This window comes from Corvus kubaryi, unplaced genomic scaffold (genome assembly GCF_017639235.1).
Source record: "Corvus kubaryi isolate FWS band 111438036 unplaced genomic scaffold, C.kubaryi_AGA036_p1.0 68, whole genome shotgun sequence".
Taxonomy (NCBI): Eukaryota; Metazoa; Chordata; class Aves; order Passeriformes; family Corvidae; genus Corvus; species Corvus kubaryi.
Window position 1 is genome coordinate 2,656,240 of NW_024582056.1, and position 18,163 is coordinate 2,674,402.

General features: G+C 39.9%; 1 long non-coding RNA gene across 1 annotated transcript in view; it reads right to left on the reverse strand.

Annotated features, from left to right (window-relative positions):
- Positions 1–14,077: 14,077 nt before the first annotated feature.
- The window catches only part of LOC121674493, a 37,160-nt gene continuing 33,074 nt past the window's right edge, over positions 14,078–18,163 (reverse strand). The window contains exons 4-5 of the long non-coding RNA XR_006019641.1: positions 16,118–16,296; positions 14,078–15,964 (exon numbers count right to left, since the gene is read on the reverse strand). This is a non-coding gene — a long non-coding RNA (uncharacterized LOC121674493). The remainder of the gene's footprint in view (positions 15,965–16,117; positions 16,297–18,163) is intronic.

Genomic DNA, 18,163 nt, shown 5'->3' on the forward strand with positions numbered 1-18,163 from the left:
CATCTAGTACCTGCCTGTGCAACCTGTTCCAGTATTTTACCACCATCATCATAAAAGCTTCTTCCTTATGTGACAACTTCTTCCTTATATCTAATCTAAATCAGCCCTTCTTCAGTTTAAAACCTTAACCCCTTGTCCTAACGCAACAGTCCCTGCTAAAATGTTTGCCCCCATCTTTCATGTAAGCCTCCTTTAAATATTGAAAAACCTTCAAGAAGGTCTCCCTAGAGCCCTCTCTTGTCAAGGCTGAACAACCTCAAGTCTCTCAACCTTTTCTAATTAGAGTGGTGCTCCATCCCATCTAATCATCTTCCCTCCTCTGGATTTGCTCCAACGGGTCCATGTCCTTCCTGTGCTGAGGACCCCAGTGCTGGATGAAGCATTCCAGATAGGATCACAGCAGGGTAGAGGGGCAGAACCCCCTCCCTCACCCTGCTGGCAACACTGCTTTTGGTGCAGCCAAGGGTACAATTGGCTTTCTGGGCTACAAGTGCACATTTTTGGCTCAAGTCCAACCCCCTATCTACCAGCATTCTGAAGTCTTTCTTTGAAGGGCTGTTCATTTCCACTTACAAAAGAAGTGCTAGGTGCTAGTATTTTCTCTGTTCCTTATTTGAGTGATGTCACCATGAGACTGCTATCAGCTTTTAAAGGCCATGGTGACTGGGAAAGGTTTCTGGTGACTAGAAAAGTCACATCCATCTTGAAGAAGCAGAGGAGAAGAACCAAGGAAATGTAGTCTGGTTGGCCTCACATCAGTCCCTGTGAAGTCTGTCCATCAAAATCCTCTTTGAATTTATTTCTAATACGAAGAGCAAAATGTGCCTGAGAACCAGATAGAATGGATTTAACAAGGGATGTCTCACATGGTCAGCCTAATTGTTTTCTATTATAAAATGACAGGATCTGTAGTCAATGGGATGTCAGTGGATTTTATTTACTTTGACTTCAGCAAGTCTTTTGGTATGGTTTTCTGTAAAATGAGATGAGATATAGACATGATAAGGCACTGAAAATTTGACTACATTTTCAGGCTCCAAGGCTTATGTTCAGCAATACAATGTCCAAGTTTCAGCCATTTACTGGTATCTGTCCTAAAGAATCAGTAATAGGTCAATATAGAGGTACTTCAGTATCTTTATATTACATAGACCTATCGATTTATGAAGACATCTGCAAATACAGTTATTGATATCATCCGTCTCTCTCACTTTCTCTTGCTATATGTAGTTCCTCCATGAAATTGCTGAAAGCACACTCTGGCCCATTATCCATGTATCAGACATAAATATATGTCCATAGATACAGATACATCTTTAAAAATATCTGTAGACACAGATACAGAGTCAGCAAAGTGCCCTTGCTGCAGAGGAGGCTGTCTGTGTACTGTGATGGATCTGCATTTATCTGGTCTCACCTCTATCTGACACTTGGGAAACCACGTTTAGAGTTTCATGCCCAGGTCTGGACTTCCCAGTACCAAAAACACGTTGACATACTGGAGTGAGCCCAACAAAGGTCCAATAAGATTGTTTGGTTCTGGAGTACTTGACATATGAGCAAAGCCTGAGAAAGCTGGTTCATTCATCCTGGAGATGAGACAAGACTAGAGGGACTCTAACGAGGGATACCTATTGGAACAGAGTAGAAAACTTGAAACAGAGTCTTCCTGAAGATGTATAGCAATATGACGAGCAAAAGAAAACTTGTTTCAGGAAAACCTCTGTCTGTATGTAAGAGTAAAAAGATCTTAACTCTGAGGACAATTGAACAGTGGGATAGGCTGCCCAGAGAAGTGATGGAACTTTTCTTGTTGAAAGTATTCATGACTCAGCCAGACAAGGCTAAGATCTAATCAATGACCCCCCTCTCAACAGAGAGGTGAAGTAGCTGTTATCCAGAGGCTCCCTTCCAAAGTAGACTCATATGAATCTAGGATTCTAAGATGTAATATAAGAAATTCCTCTTAAACATAAAAAAGAAAATTTTTCTCTATGAGTCTGATTAAACACTGGCAAAGATGTCCGTAGAGTCTGTGAGATGTGTACAAAACTCAGTTGGATAACAACCTGAGAAAGACCTCTAACAGGACCTAGTTCAAGTGGGAGGTTGGACTAAATGACTTCCAGAGGCCCTCCTAACTTAAATGGTCTTGTGATTCCAATATTCCTCACATGATGATTACTTATTGTGATATTTCCTCTCTGACTTTCCATAAATATTCGGGTTGAAGTCAGATGTATTGAATTTTCTGGACCTTTACAGTGTAGCTATAGCTGTTCAGTTCAAGGATATGTGAATAGAAAGGTGATGTACTTCAGGGGCAAACACAAATTAATTTGGTATTTCCTCTATGTTCTCCATACAAGCCTTAAAGTGAAATGATACAATAATTTGTAATTATAGAGATTATTAAATTAAGAAGTTGAAGACATTTGCTTTCAATCCTTATCAGTAGAATGTGCCATTAAATTTGACATGTCTTGCATTTCAAACATAAATTGCCAAACAAAACAGAATTAATTGCTCAATTCCTTAATAAAGTATATAAGTCCAAGGTCAATATGCTGCTATGTTTATTCATATTTTTAAGAATTACATATTCATTATTGCCTAATATAAGAGATTAATCATCTTACAATGAAATAGAGAAGGGGAAAAGTCAGGTTAAAGTTGAAGCATTAATTTAGAAATTTCTAATAAAACTTTATATTGTCATCACTTTCAGTTGCTTACTTTGTAGTCACAGCAAATTTTTCAGGAACTACCTCTTTGTGCTTATGCAACACACAGAGTCAAATGAAAGGCAGCAGGATTTTTACACATCTTGTTTACAAAGTAGCCCCAAACATAATGATGTTGATACAAAGTTGCACTTATAATGAATAATTTGAGTGTTATATTACTGCAAAAATAAACTGTTTAACTAGCTTAATAGGAGCCTGTCCAAATGCAGAGAGGCAAACTCAGAATTGTTTCTTTGGGCTTTTTTTTCATTTTTTTTCCCATCCACAATGCGATATTACAACACCCTGCAGACAGTAAACTCTCTCTTGCTGTGACAAGTTATTGATCTTGTTTTCCTCTGAGAACCCTAACAAGTCAAACTGCAGCTTCCTGAAAGCTATAGCTGGAGCTGTACTTTGCAAGGATTTTGAGAAGAAATCTTCTCTCTAGTGTTTAGCAGAAAAACGAAATTACCTTAGTATAAAACTGTGCAGTTCTCTCTGGGAAGAGTAAGGATTGTCTGAAGCTTAGCAAGCCTATTCAGTCCATCAGTGATGATAGGACCTACTCTTCTCCCAAGGGTTATCCTGACCAAAATCCTAAATTCTGAGAGTGAAGGGGATGGTAAGGGAACACTGGGATATTACTCGATTGTCTCAAGATGAGGACAGGAGAAGGTCTCTCCTGGTCTAATAGAGAGTTAAAATTACTCTGAATGCTGTTGTAGCCCATGTTTATCCCCTCAGATCACAATCAGCTGTAATCAACACAGAAAATGTGACAGTATCATGTAAATGTGATATTAAAGGTGAAAGAAAAATTTTCTTTGAGTTCAAGTTGCCTTTTTGGCTGTTAAAAACCTCATAAACCTTGCAGGTAAATTATCTTAAGCAACAGTCAAGATAGATTGGCTTTTAAAACGGCTAGTAGATTATAATTTTCAGTCTACATATAAAGTCTTAAAACTTAGCATAATTGACATTTCTATTTAGTCCTTACGGTAGCAAATAAACTGTATTGTCTTTGCAAATACAGCGCTGTATTATATGTATGCTCAGCTAAGCATATGTACACTTTGCACAGCTTTTATCAGATTTTAGTTTGTGAGACTAAAGTTCTAATGTTCTCTTATTATTAGTATCAGTACACAGCTGCATATTGTCTTGTCTTTATAATGTAGTAAAAACATTTTTGTAGATCTGGGAACCTCATCATGTGAGAAAAGGTGCAAGCAAAAAGGACCCCAACTATCACAAATATCTCACAGTTCCCTTTAGTGACACGATGCCACAGATTGATGATACAAGCACTTAGAAAGCTTGATATATAAAGATCACAGAAAAGACTGTGAAACAAATATTCTTCACACAATCAGCTAAACCATATCCTCAACTTGCCTCTGTCTGACTGTACTAAATTATTTTGAAGGCATTGCCACAGTGTAGAATCTGAAGTAAAGATATGAGGCAGAATAACACTTATGTTTTGCATCTGTAAGAAGCTTTGGAAGCGAAAGTGTTTAGGGTTCTCTGACAGAGACACTTTCTGATGTATTTTAAGGCTGGAGAGGTTCTTTTTACAGGGATATGAAGTGATAGGACAAGGGGAAATGTCTGTAAGTGAAAGTGGGTAGGTTCAGATTAAATATTAGGTAAATATTTTTTACTGTAAGGGTGTTGAAGCACTGGAGCAGGATGCCCAGAGTGTGGTGATGCGATGTTTTTATTGTGGTTTTATATGTTCTTTGTATATTCTTTGTACCCCAATGGTCCATCCCTACCTTCCGCACTTCCATTCCCAGTTGGTTTGTCCCAGACCCAAGCCGCTCCCCCGGTGTTCCCTATATGGTTGTTCTCCTCCCCTTGTTCTAGTTGGTTCCCCATCAATCACCCAACCCCCTCCCGTTATTCCCGAAGGTTCAGTGTCTATCACCTAAGCCCTCCCTAATTACCCTTATATGGTCCTTGTCAATCCCCTGAGATCCTGCCCCTTCTGATACCGCCCCTCTGGAAATCCCCTAAACCTCGACGCCCCACTGGAGCATGTGACCCCTCTCCCTCCACCCACCAAGACCATTGGACCAGATGTGAGTCCATCCCTCCAGCGTCCCTCCCTCCTAATCCGCTTGTTGGTCCCTGGTTGGTGTACTCCCCTTGTTCAACCCCCCTTTGTAAGGCATGGGCGCGCGGCAGGCGGGGCTTGTCCTCTGTGGATACCCTTCAATAAAGTTGGATTATGTCCCAGGGCAAGCATCCTTGCTACTTTTTATCTCTCCCTTCCTCCAGGGCTGCTGACTGCTACAGTGCCTGGAGCCGGTGCTCCCCTGGGTAGAACAGAGGCTTCAGAAGAGCAGCTTTAAAGCTCCGTGCCTCCGGCTGCTCCCCACTCCTGCCCCACACGGCTGGAGCCAGCCTGGGCAGTGGACAGTAGCGGTCACTAGTGGTCACTGCGACACCAGAGAAGTTGTGGATGCCCCAACCTTGGAAGTGTTCCAGGACAGGTTGAACAGGACTTTGAGCAACCTGGTCTAGTGGAAGGTGTCCCTGCCCATGGAGGGGGTTGGAACTAGATGATCTTTAAAGTCCCTTCCAACCCAAACCGTTCTATGATTCTGTGATCTATAGGCATGGTAATTTTGAGTTTTGGACAGCATTTAACTCTGTTAATCTGCAGTATGATTCATATTTTCCTGCTAGGAACAGATTCTTTCACTTTCTTTGGTAATTAGGATTCAGGTTAGCTTCTCTTATTTTTTCCCTGTATACTTGTCATAATCTCCCCAAAATACATTACAACATAACACTGTATTCTAAAAGACTAATTATGTAGCAGAATAGTGATTATCTGTGCTATAGATACAAAAAATCTAAATGATGACTTTGTTCACTCAAGTTTTTGTGGTTTTTATTCTTATAATCAAGTGAATATTTCCAGAATTATTCTTCTCCTAAAAATATCATAAGCCTAAGGAAAAGAAATAGAAGAATAAAAATATTTTTAGAGAGAAGGGAAATTTCCTATTCCTATCTAAATTGGTGGGAAAAGTACTCAAGAAATTGTATTTTTGAATATCTTTTAAATGTTTCGTTGTTTTCTAGGAGGCTGAGGCATAAATCTGAGTGAGATTAGAGGAGGCTAAAACAATTACTCCCCACCCCTACGTAAATCAGAGCTGTAGCCAGGTAATGTGTTCACGTCAGTGAAATAGAGAAGCTTTGGGACATGTGGAGGAACAAAACTTCTGGTACTAAATAGTGTATTCACCTTGAATTTCACTTGAAATTATATGGCCATATTTAGTCCTTTCGGTACACTTCAGAATAAGAAGGCATGAGGTTCTAAAATGGCTAAGGCACCCAGATGTTTAAAAGCACAAACTTTTCTGCAGAAACTCATGTCAGGATTGTGAACAAACCAAAGTAGCAGAAATTCTAACCAGTGTGAAAGAGAAGTAAAAAGGGGAAAAGTAGCTAGCAATTAAATAAATATTAGGAAATTACCTTCTAAGATTTGAAATGTGTTTGCATTGATGAAGTACAGATAAAATAGGCAAGGGATAAAATGAAGTAATGCTGCAAACACCTACTTCACAAGCATTCCTGTAATGATAAAGCACCTACTACCAAATCACACAATGTGGAGCTCATTGATGGCAACAGAGCTCTGAATGTTAACAAAGGGAAAAATGTTAACACAAAGAGAAACGTTTGTCATTTTGTGGGAATCAGACATTTTATCAGTGTAATAATTAAAGGTACAAAAAACCCTGAAGCAGATTATAACCAAAGAACGTTTTTTATAAACTTGATAATTTGTGCTACTAAGAATTCAAAACTTGAGTTCAAACTTGACTAGAAAGGATGTAATAGACATTTCTATTTTTTTCATTGAAATGTCCAATGTGGGACAACGGAAAAAGACTCTGAACAACAGGTGCACATAATAATATGCTTGTCAGCATACACAACAAACAAATGGAAAAATGAGAAAAAAAGGAGAATGATGATGCAAGGGCTCTTATGAATCAGTCAATCAAATAAAGTCATCCTGCAGAGAAATGACACGTTCTTTACATTTTTAATTCCTAATATCTCAGAGGACAAACAAAAGCAATTGAAACCAAGGAAGATATTAATTTGAAAAGAAGAAACATTTTTTCATGGATGCAGGGAGTCTAAAAAATATATGGAAAGATTTAAAGGTATGGCAGAACAATAAAGCAAGATTAGGGATTAATTTTGTTGGTTAAACATGAACAGGCAACCTGAAAAATAATTAAAGAAAAAGATCAAAGATTATTGTATTTGAATGAAGCACCTGATACAGAGCTGTGAAAAAGAGATGATAATTCATGATGCATTTAGTCATTCCAGACAGCAGTTTGAAACTAATTTATTCACACAGATGTGTCCAGTAGTCACCAGTAGCTGATAATTATAGTTAAGTGTTTTGTTTTGTTTTCCAATAACTTTACTAAGCAACATATTAACTGTCAATCTATCACATTACTCTCATACAATTTTTACTTACACAGGTTTTGCAGTGAGATTTTTGTGAGTAACAGAAGACATGTCTGAAAAACTGTGAAAGTTTGAAAAGGATTGATTTCTGGCTATAACGAGCAGTCTGTGCTATCAGCAATCCAACAATCAGAGGAGCTGAAAAAAACATGCACAACTAACCAGATAACAACCAAGTCAAAAAAAGAGTCACAGCACTTCTTTTTATTTATTTTGCTGTTGGATCACACTATTCAAGACTTCATTTGTGTAATTAATGAATGGATAGTATAATTCAAAAATCAAAACCACCTGCAAAAATGGGGGTTTGTTTGTTTGTTTGTTTTTTATATCCACACTTATATATCCAGTAGACTGGACAACAGAAAGCAGAAAGAGAAGGAATAAAAGCATAAAACAGTGTTGAAATAGCTGATGATACCGTGGCACAGTAACTGAAGAAGAAAGGACACAGGCGTTACAGTATGGAATGCTCTTGGTCACTGTTTTTATTTTCTCCTTTTTGTGTTCAGCTGCTGAAACAGAATATGTGTGTTCTAGTGCTCTGAGCAGCTTAACCCTGCTCCTCTTCCCCTCTGCCAACACAGGCTGGGACAAAGAGAGAAAGAGAGAGAGAGAGATTGATCCTCTCAGATCACATAAAGAATTGAAAGGGCATCTGAGCACAACTAAAACATTTACATGGCAGATTCTAATTTGGTGGAAATCAACTGAAAGCTGAAATGGCAATTTCCAGTAGCTAAGCACCCAAGCCTTAATACATTCATCACAGTTTAGAGTAAAAAAGTGTCTTAACTGTAGGGAAAAAAACTTTTTCAACTTAAATAAACCCGTTCTGCAGAAATATTTTTAATAGATAGATTCCATACTAGAAATTAGATACAAGCAGAAATAACTCTCATTTGGGAAACAGGAAAAACCTTATTTCCCAATATTTTACAGTTAATGGTCAACTAGTTAGGCTGGTCATTTGGTAGAGTTGCTAAACCTGAATGTGCTGCAAAAATATTAGAATGTTTCCTTTAGATATTTCTTCCTTAAATAATGAAACAGGCCCTCTGACTAAGAAATATTGTCATGTCAGTTATACATGTTATGTTTTCTGCTTAAAGCACTTTAACACTAAATGTAAAAGAAATATTTTGTAGACTATAAATGTGTTCATGTGTATGAATGTTTATATATATTGAGGATTTTAGTCACAGAGCTACTTGCTTAGATAAACCAGTTAATAGTAATAAATCAATATATTGGTCTAATGAACTTAGAGCATCTACATTATTTTAATAACTGAACTTGTGACCCTTCACATGTAAAAGGCTTGCAGCCTTCTGGCAGCAGAGTTAGACATAGGACATCTCAGCTGCTGCCCTCCTGAGCGTGAGGAGCCTGTCTGGAGGTTGTGTCTGCACTGCCAGTGCACCTCTGGGCCGCTGCTGTTGCTGGAGCAAGAAGGCCATTAATGAGGTGAGTAGGTGTGTAACAAACAGTCCTTATGAAGCAAAGAACAGTATCAACAGGACAGATCCAGACAATAATAAACACGATACCATGTGCTATCCACACTATTTCTCAACTGTCATATTATGTAAATCAATACAGTAGTTCTGTGCATAAATGAACTACCAGATGTCAGGACATAGAGGATTTGTTCCTGCTCCCTTTCAAAATTGTGGATCTGTGATCTCTCCTCCAGGCTGAACAAGCCCAGGTCCCTCAGCCCCTCCTCACAGAGAGGCTCACATATCCCATCCACCTCAGAAGCTTTCTGCTGGACATGTTCCAGCATTTGTTCACTATTTTGCCTGTACTGAGGGAGCTTAAAATTTGGGCAAAGAATCCAGATGGGATGTCATGAATGTTGCGCACAGGGGTATAATCCTTCCTCTCCATGTCCTGACTGTGTCCCTGTGAATACTGCCCAGGGTGCTTTCAGCCATTCCTGTAACTGGGACATGCTGCTGTCTCACACTCAGCTTCCATCTGCCAAGATCCTCAGGCAGGAGGATCTCTTATCTCTTCCCAGAGAGCTGCTCCCCATCAGGCAAAAGCCAGTGCTTTCTTCCCCAGAGTAATCCTTGGTGTTTTTCCTTGCTGAATTGAATATCCTGTTGGCCTGTTCCTCCAAACTGTGTAGGTCTCTTTGCATGATAGCCCTGCCCTCAGGTTTGCAGCTCTCCTTCCAAATGGATGTCATCTGCAACTGTGACAACAGTGCACTTTCATTGCCTCCTCCAGGTTACTGACATAGGTGTCAAACAGATATGGTGTGTTGATCCTGACTGGATGCCAAATGCCCACCAAAGCTGGTCTATCACTCCCCTTCTCAGATGGACAACGGAGAGAAAATATGTAATGAAATGTTCGTGAGTGGAGATAAGGAGAGATTGTCACAGGCAAAGCAGAGTAGATTTTATTACCAAACAAATCAGAGCAGGTAATGAGGAGTAAGCCCAAATCTTAAAAGAAGTACTTCCCCCACCCCTCCCACTTTATGGGCTTAACTTTATCCTTCATTCTCTACCTCCTTCCCTCCCATGGTGCAGGGGAAAAGGAATGGTGTTTGTGGTCAGTCATCTCACATTGTCTCTGCCTCTCCTTCCTCAGGGAGAGCAGTCCTTTCCCTCCTCTAATGTAGGGTCCCTCCCACCAGAGACAGTCCTCCATGAACTTCTCCAAAGTGAATACTTCCCACAGGCTGCAGTTGTTCATGAACTGCTCCAGTGTGTGTCTCCCATGGGATGACAAGTCCTGCCAGAAAACCTACTCTGGTGTGAGCTCCTCTCTCCATGGGTCCACAGGTCCTGCCAGGAGCCTGCTCCAACATGAGTTTCTACCGGGTTCACAGTCTCCTTTAGGCATCCACTTGCTCAAGTGCGGGGTTCTCCATAGGCTGCAGGGGGATCTCTGCTCCTCTGTGGACCTTCATGGGCTGCAGGGAGACAGCCTGTCTCACTATGGTCTTCACTCAAGCTGGAGAGGAACCTCTGCTCCAGAACCTGGAGCACCTCTTCCACCTCCTTCTACAGTGACCTTGGTGTCTGCAGAGTTGTTTCAAGTTTTCTCACTCTCTTCAATGGCTACCATTTGCTTCTGCACAATAACCCTGTTTTCCTTCTTAAATATGTTATCACAAAGATGTTACTACCATCACTGATGGGCTTGGCCTTGGCCAGCAGTAGATCTGTCTTGGAGACAGCTGACATTGGTTCTATCAGGTGAAGAGGAAGGTTCTAGCTTCTTCTTCATGATGATCTTTTCAAGTGTAAATAGTAAATTTTCATGTCCTGATACTGTTTCTTTGAAATCTCTTTTGGCTTGTCTAATCCTGTTGTCAAGATCACAGTTATTTATCATCTGCTCTCTCTCTCTCTCATACATATTACTAGAAAATATATGCAACTATGGATAGGTTCTTTATAAAAATGTTTTTAAAACTGAAAAAACATGATTTTCAGTTCAATAATACTCAATATGGCCCTGCATTTGTAATGGTACAATTCAATCCAATTATGATCCACGCTCCACATGAGTGTTTAAAGTTTCTCAAGTACAATTATCTGGTTCCACTACAATTGCTTGTATTTTTCAGGCACCTGAATTACTTCCCATAATGACCCGGCCTATTTGTCTGTAGTATATTACCCAGCAGAGGAAAACATATCTAACTTTGACTAATGTTACCAGAATTTCTAAAAATAATCCTCTGTTTTTTCTAAAAAATGTTCTCTAAAAATACTTTGTCAGAATAATGAGTACAGACATTATTTTTTTTCTGCTGATATTTCTTCAGTGATGTCCCATCATTCCTCACTGCTTCCACATTGCTTTAAATTTATTCTTAGAATAACTTTTCTTCATCTACATTTTCGGTTGCATTTTCAGCAAATGCCTTGTGGATCCCAACACTGCAAGCCTGCAGTGTGACAAAGCTATATGCTTGAGCCCTAGCTGATGAACAGATGGGCAGAGAAGAGACGATTTCTCTGACTTCTCACACGATCTCCAGAGATACTCCCTCTCTGACTTCCTTCTGCTATTTCTCCTTCTCTGAGGATGGAAGTGTCACTCAGAGATACCACATACAATTGCTGTGAAGACACCAAGTTCTAAAAAATCTGCTCTCAGAAGACAAAGACAGAATAGTAAGCAGACTGCTACTTAGAAGTCTGCATATAAGAACAGATTCCAACCCAAAGTGTAGAGGTTAGCTTAATTTTGAAGCACATTATATCCATGATCCAGGAGAAATGTTCTCAACAGAGACAAATTCCCCTGAGCAATCTTTAGTTGAGATAATTTGGTCAACGATACATTACAAATAGGACACTGTTGAGTCACTCTTCCAAAGCTAGGAATGTAGGCAGGTTTCTTCAGCACAAGCTGAAATCTATTATTTGTGATACATGATTAGAGCTAAGGAATTCTTAAACTCAGGGATTTTTGCCTGTTTAAAAGAAACATAGACTACTGACGTGGGAAGTCACTCAGCAGATAGTAAAGATCATTTGAATGGAGTAGCTTTGAAGCAGGTGGCAAAAGCTCAGCAAGTTCCTGTGGGGCACAAATAGTTTCGCCAGAAGGCTGAAGAAAGTTTTTGTTGTTCCACATAAGTCTGCTTCAATGCTCCAAGTTCATGAATAATAATGTAGGCAGTGTCAAACACAACAGCTGTTCTTTGTTCATTGGTTTCACACACACTGAAGAAAAATAACCCCAAACAAACCAGAAACAAAAGAAAAAACTCCACCTCCTCCCCACAACAGAAAAAAAAATTGCAAAACACAGTGGAATCTGGAATGCTTGGAATCAGAAGAAATTTTAATCTCGTTTTGAGAACATATCACTGAATATATGCATGGTAACCATAATGTGAATAATATGTAAGTTTTGAAAACTTTTTCTTTTGTTGCAAATGTAATGGTTCTGTTTTATCTCTTGCACTGTTTGGAATGAAGTATTTAAGACAACACTGTGCATGGAATTTTTTCAGAGAAGAACTTTGAGAGATACATGACCATTTGAAATGAATGCTACCTGTCAGGCTTGAATTAAACCAAAAATTAAGAAATTATCTTGGATTCAGGAGATATTTCATAGCTATATATACATATTTCATCAGGAATAGTCCCAAGATACCTTCTTTTGTGTGTGTGTTTGTGTGTGTTTGTTACCATAGTAACAATATTACTTTTGTTAATAAGAAACAAAGCTGAAAACCTCTGTATTGGCTTGAATGGCCAGACTCCTTAGAGACAATTACTACGTTGAAATCCCCTCTCTAAAAAGTGTTTTGTGGTCCCTCTATGAAATTTTTTCTCTAAATTTATTTTACAGACATTATTTTAATTGAATAGATTTTGTTCAATCATGTTTTAAATACACATTGCTAGAACACAAACTGCATTGCATCAGATTAGACTGCATTGCACTTTGACCACCTAATAGAAAACCTGAAAATAAACAAAAGGAAAAATTAAACCAACTGTTGATATTTGTGTAATAGGTCTCAAGTCAGCCCCAGTTTTGAGGCTTGTGCATCTACGTATTCTGGTCTGATATCTTTCCAAAAAGAAGTATAATAAAATTCAGGACTCTAATTTCTTACATAGAGAAAATGCAAAGTGGCTATGTTGGACAAGTAAAAAAAAATGGACTTATATAGAAGTCTCCCTGGCCTATTGTGTTCTTGCCAGTAAATCCTTGCTACTGCCTTTAGCCTTTTAATTTAGCACAAAACATTAAAAGTTCCCCGTTTCCAAGGAATCTTGTGTTTCAATAAGTGCTGAGACGTGTCACTGATCCTTGCTACTTTCAGTAATCCCTCTCTTCTACCTGACATCCTCCTTCTTTCCATGTTTCTTTCAGTGCTATCTTCTGTCTACTATATCCTGCAAGGTCTAGAAACACTTCTCCTGCATGCTCAATTGTTAGCAAGGAAAGTAAAAATATCTTTCTCTCCAGAGAGTTTCCCCAGAGCCACAATTGTATTGCAAGGAACAGCATGAAGCCAGAAACAAATAGCTCAACCTTACAGAATTTCACACTTCTTTACATCTGACCAGAGGCATATGTTTCCTCCACTTGAATGTCACCATTTACTCAAGTTCATGTTCAAGTACAAATCATGAACATAACTGCTCCAACAAGGACAAGAAAGAATTTTCCAGATGAGCTTGCTAAAACTTCACTCATCCTCTCCCATTGTCTATAAGTCTTTCTTTACACTGTCCCTGCTTGTATGTTATTCATACTGTACCTGATTAATTTCTTCAGTTCCTGAACTGAACATATGGTTTATATGGTTTGCTTGTCAGCAAGCTGGTGGATGACACAAAGCTGGGAGGAGTGGTCAATACCCTGGAGGGCTGTACAGCCTTTCAGAAGGACCTTGACAGGTTGGAGAGAGAGGCAGAGCTCAACTGTCTGAAATTCAACAAAGGCAATTGCAGGGTCCTCAGCCTGGGGTAGAATAAATCTGTACAGCAACACAAGCCAGAGGAAGGTATGTGCTGGAAAGCAGCTCTGCGGAGAAAGACCTGGGGTCCTGGTGGACAACAAGTTGTCCATGAGCCAGCAGTGTGTCCTTGTGACCAAGAAGGTCATGGTTATCCTGGGCTGCATTAGGAAGAGCATTGCCAGCAGGTTGAGGGAGGTGATCCTGCCCTCTACTCAGCCCTGGTGAGGCCACATCTGGAGAGCTGTGTCCAGTTCTGGGCTCTGCAGTACAAGAGAGACATGGAGCTCCTGGAGCTGGTCCAGTGGAGGGCTGTGAAGATGATTAAGGGACTGGAACAATGGTTTTATGAGGAAAGGCTGAGGGAATTGTGCCTGTTCAGCCTTGAGAAGAGATGACTGGGAAGGTACCTCATCAATGTATATAAATATCTGAAGGAAGGGTGTCATGCCAGACTAAGGGAGCTGGGTCTGTTTAGTCTAGAGAAGAGCAGACTGAGAGGGGACCTCATTAATACATATAAATATCTCAAATACATTTGTCAAGAGGAAGGTGCCAGACTCTTTTCAGTGGTGCACAGTGACATGACAAGGAACGACGGCTATAAACTAAAACACAAGAAGTTCCACTCCAACATCAGGAAGTACTTCTTTACCTTGAGGGTGGCAGAACAGTGGAACAGGCTGCCTAGGCAGGTTGTGGAATCTCCCCCTCTGGAGACATTCAAACCTCACTTGGACATGTTCCTATGTAATCTGCTTAAGGTGACCCAGACTTGGCAGAGGGGTTGGACTAGATGATCTCCAGAGGTCCCTTCCAACCCAAACTAATCTGTGATTCTGTCGCTCTCTGAAGAGGATGAAGCCAGGCACTTCTAGGTGGTGCCAATCAGTAGAACAAAAGGTGACAGGCAGGCAGAAACTGATGCACAGGAAGTCCCACCTGAATATGAAGAACTTTCCTGTGTGTGTGACAGAGCACTGAAACAGATTGCCCAGAGAGATTGTGGACTCTCTGTCATGAATGATCAGAATTGTACAGTGTTGTTTTAAGACAGTGAAGAATTACTGAGGCAGGTTGAGAAAAACCTGAAGTGAGCCCCTTGCTGATCTTGTACCTGCTCGAGCAAGGGCTGACAAATGAATGGTGTCTGGGGTGAAGCAGAGGCCCAATGTTATTTCAGTGAGGCACAGAAGAGCACCCACATACCTGTACCAGCCATTAGACTCACTCCCTTCGCTGTGCAAAAAAAGCATTGCTAAAAATCTGGTTCATTAAGGAAACAAGGGAGCACACAAAGACTCTCCAATGAAGGTCAGACAGCCTTTATCGCTGCTTCCGTGCCTGAGGAAAGACCAAAGTGTTTATTGTACCTTTTTTGTCAACTATAAATTCTCACCAAATGTAACCAAGACCCTCATTAAGCCCCATTAACATTATTCACCTTATTCACTCTTCAAGATGTGAATAAAGGAGAATGTGGGACATGTAATACGTGTATGACCAAAATCACCAAACCTCATCTAGAATATTCAGTTGTTGCATCCCACTGGGACAGACCCAAATTAATACATAAAAGTGGAACTTTGGGTCAGAAACGGCTGGAGAGGAAAACCACTTCTGTCTGCTTGGAATTGGTAGATGGACTGTGTCTCCGCTTCTCTCCCAGTGACTTCTCCTGAAGCCTTTAGATGAACTTCACACCTCCAACTGTGTTGGAGAACACCTGGGAATATTTATTTATATACATATATATATGTATAAATATCTCGCTATTAGATATGTGTTACTATACTTTCTGTCACAACACATGTAACACTGTAGTTAGTGCATTTATCATGGGCAATCCTGAACCTGCTTTCCTATTTTTTCAAAAAGCCATATTAATCATGAATCTGGACCATGCTAGTCCTTACTGAATGTAATCAGACCTGATCAATAAATTTCATTATTTGTGCATCTGTCCTCGTGCCAGGTCCTTTGAACATGACCGGACTTATAGTGCTGAATTGGCTATAATCAGAACTTAAACCAGGCCACACTCAGCCCTTCTGATCTCTCAGGACCAGCTGTAATACATGGAGCAGAAGATAATTTCTGCTAAATTCCTGTAAACTTAATGCAACAGTCTCTCTCAGTGGAGATATTCAAAAGCCATCTGGACATACTGAGTAACATGCTCCAAGGAACCCTGCTTAATCAAAGAGGTTGGGCTAGAAGATTTCCAGTGGTCTCTTCCAATATTAACCATCATGGGATTCTGTGAATTATAACAGAAGGTAACAACAAGATTAAAGTGAACAACAAAAAAGCCCTTATCACAACCATTAAAAAAAAAAAAAAATCCTTAGTTACAATTGATAAGTCATTACCATTATTTGTTACAAGGAAAAAAAATAAAAAGCTGACTTACCAAATAGTCACAGTTAAAGAAAGATACTTCTGTGGAAACACAGTGCAAAAGTAAAATCCGTTTATGACAGGATAGGTAGGCATGCTGTGAAGAACCCAGCTACAGATGAATGTGGAGAGGTTTTAGTTCAGGTAGCCCACAGAAAGCAATAATGTTCTTTCTAGTGAAAAGTGGGAGGACTGTGACAGAAAGAGAAACAGAGAAAAAGTGAGCTTTTATTGCTGAGGATATGACTTAAGCATGTTTTGCTCTTAAGGCTACAAGGCAAGGCAAAGATGGTTTTTATATTGTGATACCTTTTCTCTGCTGCCTATTGAAGTCCATACACTAACTCCTGGTATGCATGATGAACTACCACATTTTAGATGGGTAGTATTCATGTATTACAGCTGGTGATGGGGTCAGTGGCTCTGACCCAGGAAGAGGTGACCGGTCTGGGGAGATGGTCCCAAAAGGAATCGCCTTCCCGAGACCCGGTGTCTTCCCTCAGCTGCTGGCAGAGGGACCCTTGCAGAGGCTGTCAGCTCTTTAGTGATTATCAGCTCGTGATTCCAGCTCAGCTCTGCAGGGCAGCCTCCAGGCCAAGCTAGACCAGAGAGAGAGACGAGAGGTTCGTGTGACTGGTTCCGCACGAAGGTAGCTTTATTGTTGGTCCCCTCCAGCGAAGGGGAGAGCCAGGGACGAGAACTCTCCCTGCACAGGGGCAGAGGGCTAGCTTTTATAGGGATACAGGGGATGGGTGAAGGCCAATGGGTTACAAAGGATCTGCATAGGGTCTCCTAAAGGGTTGTGGGTCTGTTTTCTCTCTGTGACCAAAGAAGTGGTTGCCTTTCCAGGGAGTTCTGCTGGGCGATTGCAAAATCTCTTATCTCAGCAGAGATCCCTCCAGGGCAGGGGCTGGGCATACCCCACATTCATGGGCTGTAAATCTGTTCTCTAGCCCATCTAATGATACTTCAGGAGGAATATGGCTGTGGCTAAGCATGTTGTAACAGGAACAATAGAAGCAAACTCAACAAAAAAATAGAGACAAAAACCTTTTATTGTGGTACAAAGGTGCGGACTGATTACATCTCAGTGAATACAAATATTCTCCAGGAATATTTTATTTTTCTAAAAAATAAAAAAGCAGATTAAAGTCAAATGAAAGAAATCACAAAATTATTTTCATAGACTAAAATTTTCTCAGTTAAAACAAAGGGTTATATGGTCATGCTCACAGATCTAAACAGGCTACACAAAGTACATAGGCAAGTCATTTTTTCTGTTAGACATAGGGGAAGGCAATATCAAATGAAAGTGTATCAGTCTGGAAGTGCTGCTATTAACCATTAAGGGCAAACACAAACACATGAAGCATATCACACAGCTACTCTGTGTAAACTCTCTGAATCACTGGTACATCACTGAAATAATGAAAACAATTGCTTGAGATATTACAACAGCATCTCTAGAGTATCTCAATGCCATTTCTACATTACAGTCTAGGCACAAAACCCCATGACATCCTGAAACATGAATAATTCCCATTCTGGGCAGTTGAGCTCAGGTGAGTTACAGCAGTTCAGACAGGCTGAACTAGTGAGAAAAGCAATTACACTGCAAGCCCAAAGTAGTCCGTACATGATACAACGAACATTTTATAGCCCTGTATGTTGGTTTTTTGGTCTTTATAAAGAGTCCTCACTGATTTCAAGTATTAATACTGTACTTATGCCATGATTTGCTATTAATACATTATTTTTAAAACATTTTCTTTACATTCAGTTTCTGTATTACGAATTTAAAGTCCTTTAGAGAGCACTTCTGTGCCACAGTGTTTTGAGGTTTTTTAAACCTGTAAGAGTAAGAAAATCTAGTTGTTCACCTATAATTTTTTGCTTGTGAAACAAGCCAGGTCACTTCCAATCTTTCCTACATTTTCTAAGCCTTTTATAAAATAGCAATGACTAATTTTATCAGTATTTATTCTATTTTCTGTCTAAATTGGAAACTCTTTGTTGGTATTAATGACCACTTATAGGGTGGGAGTTTTTTTCACTACTT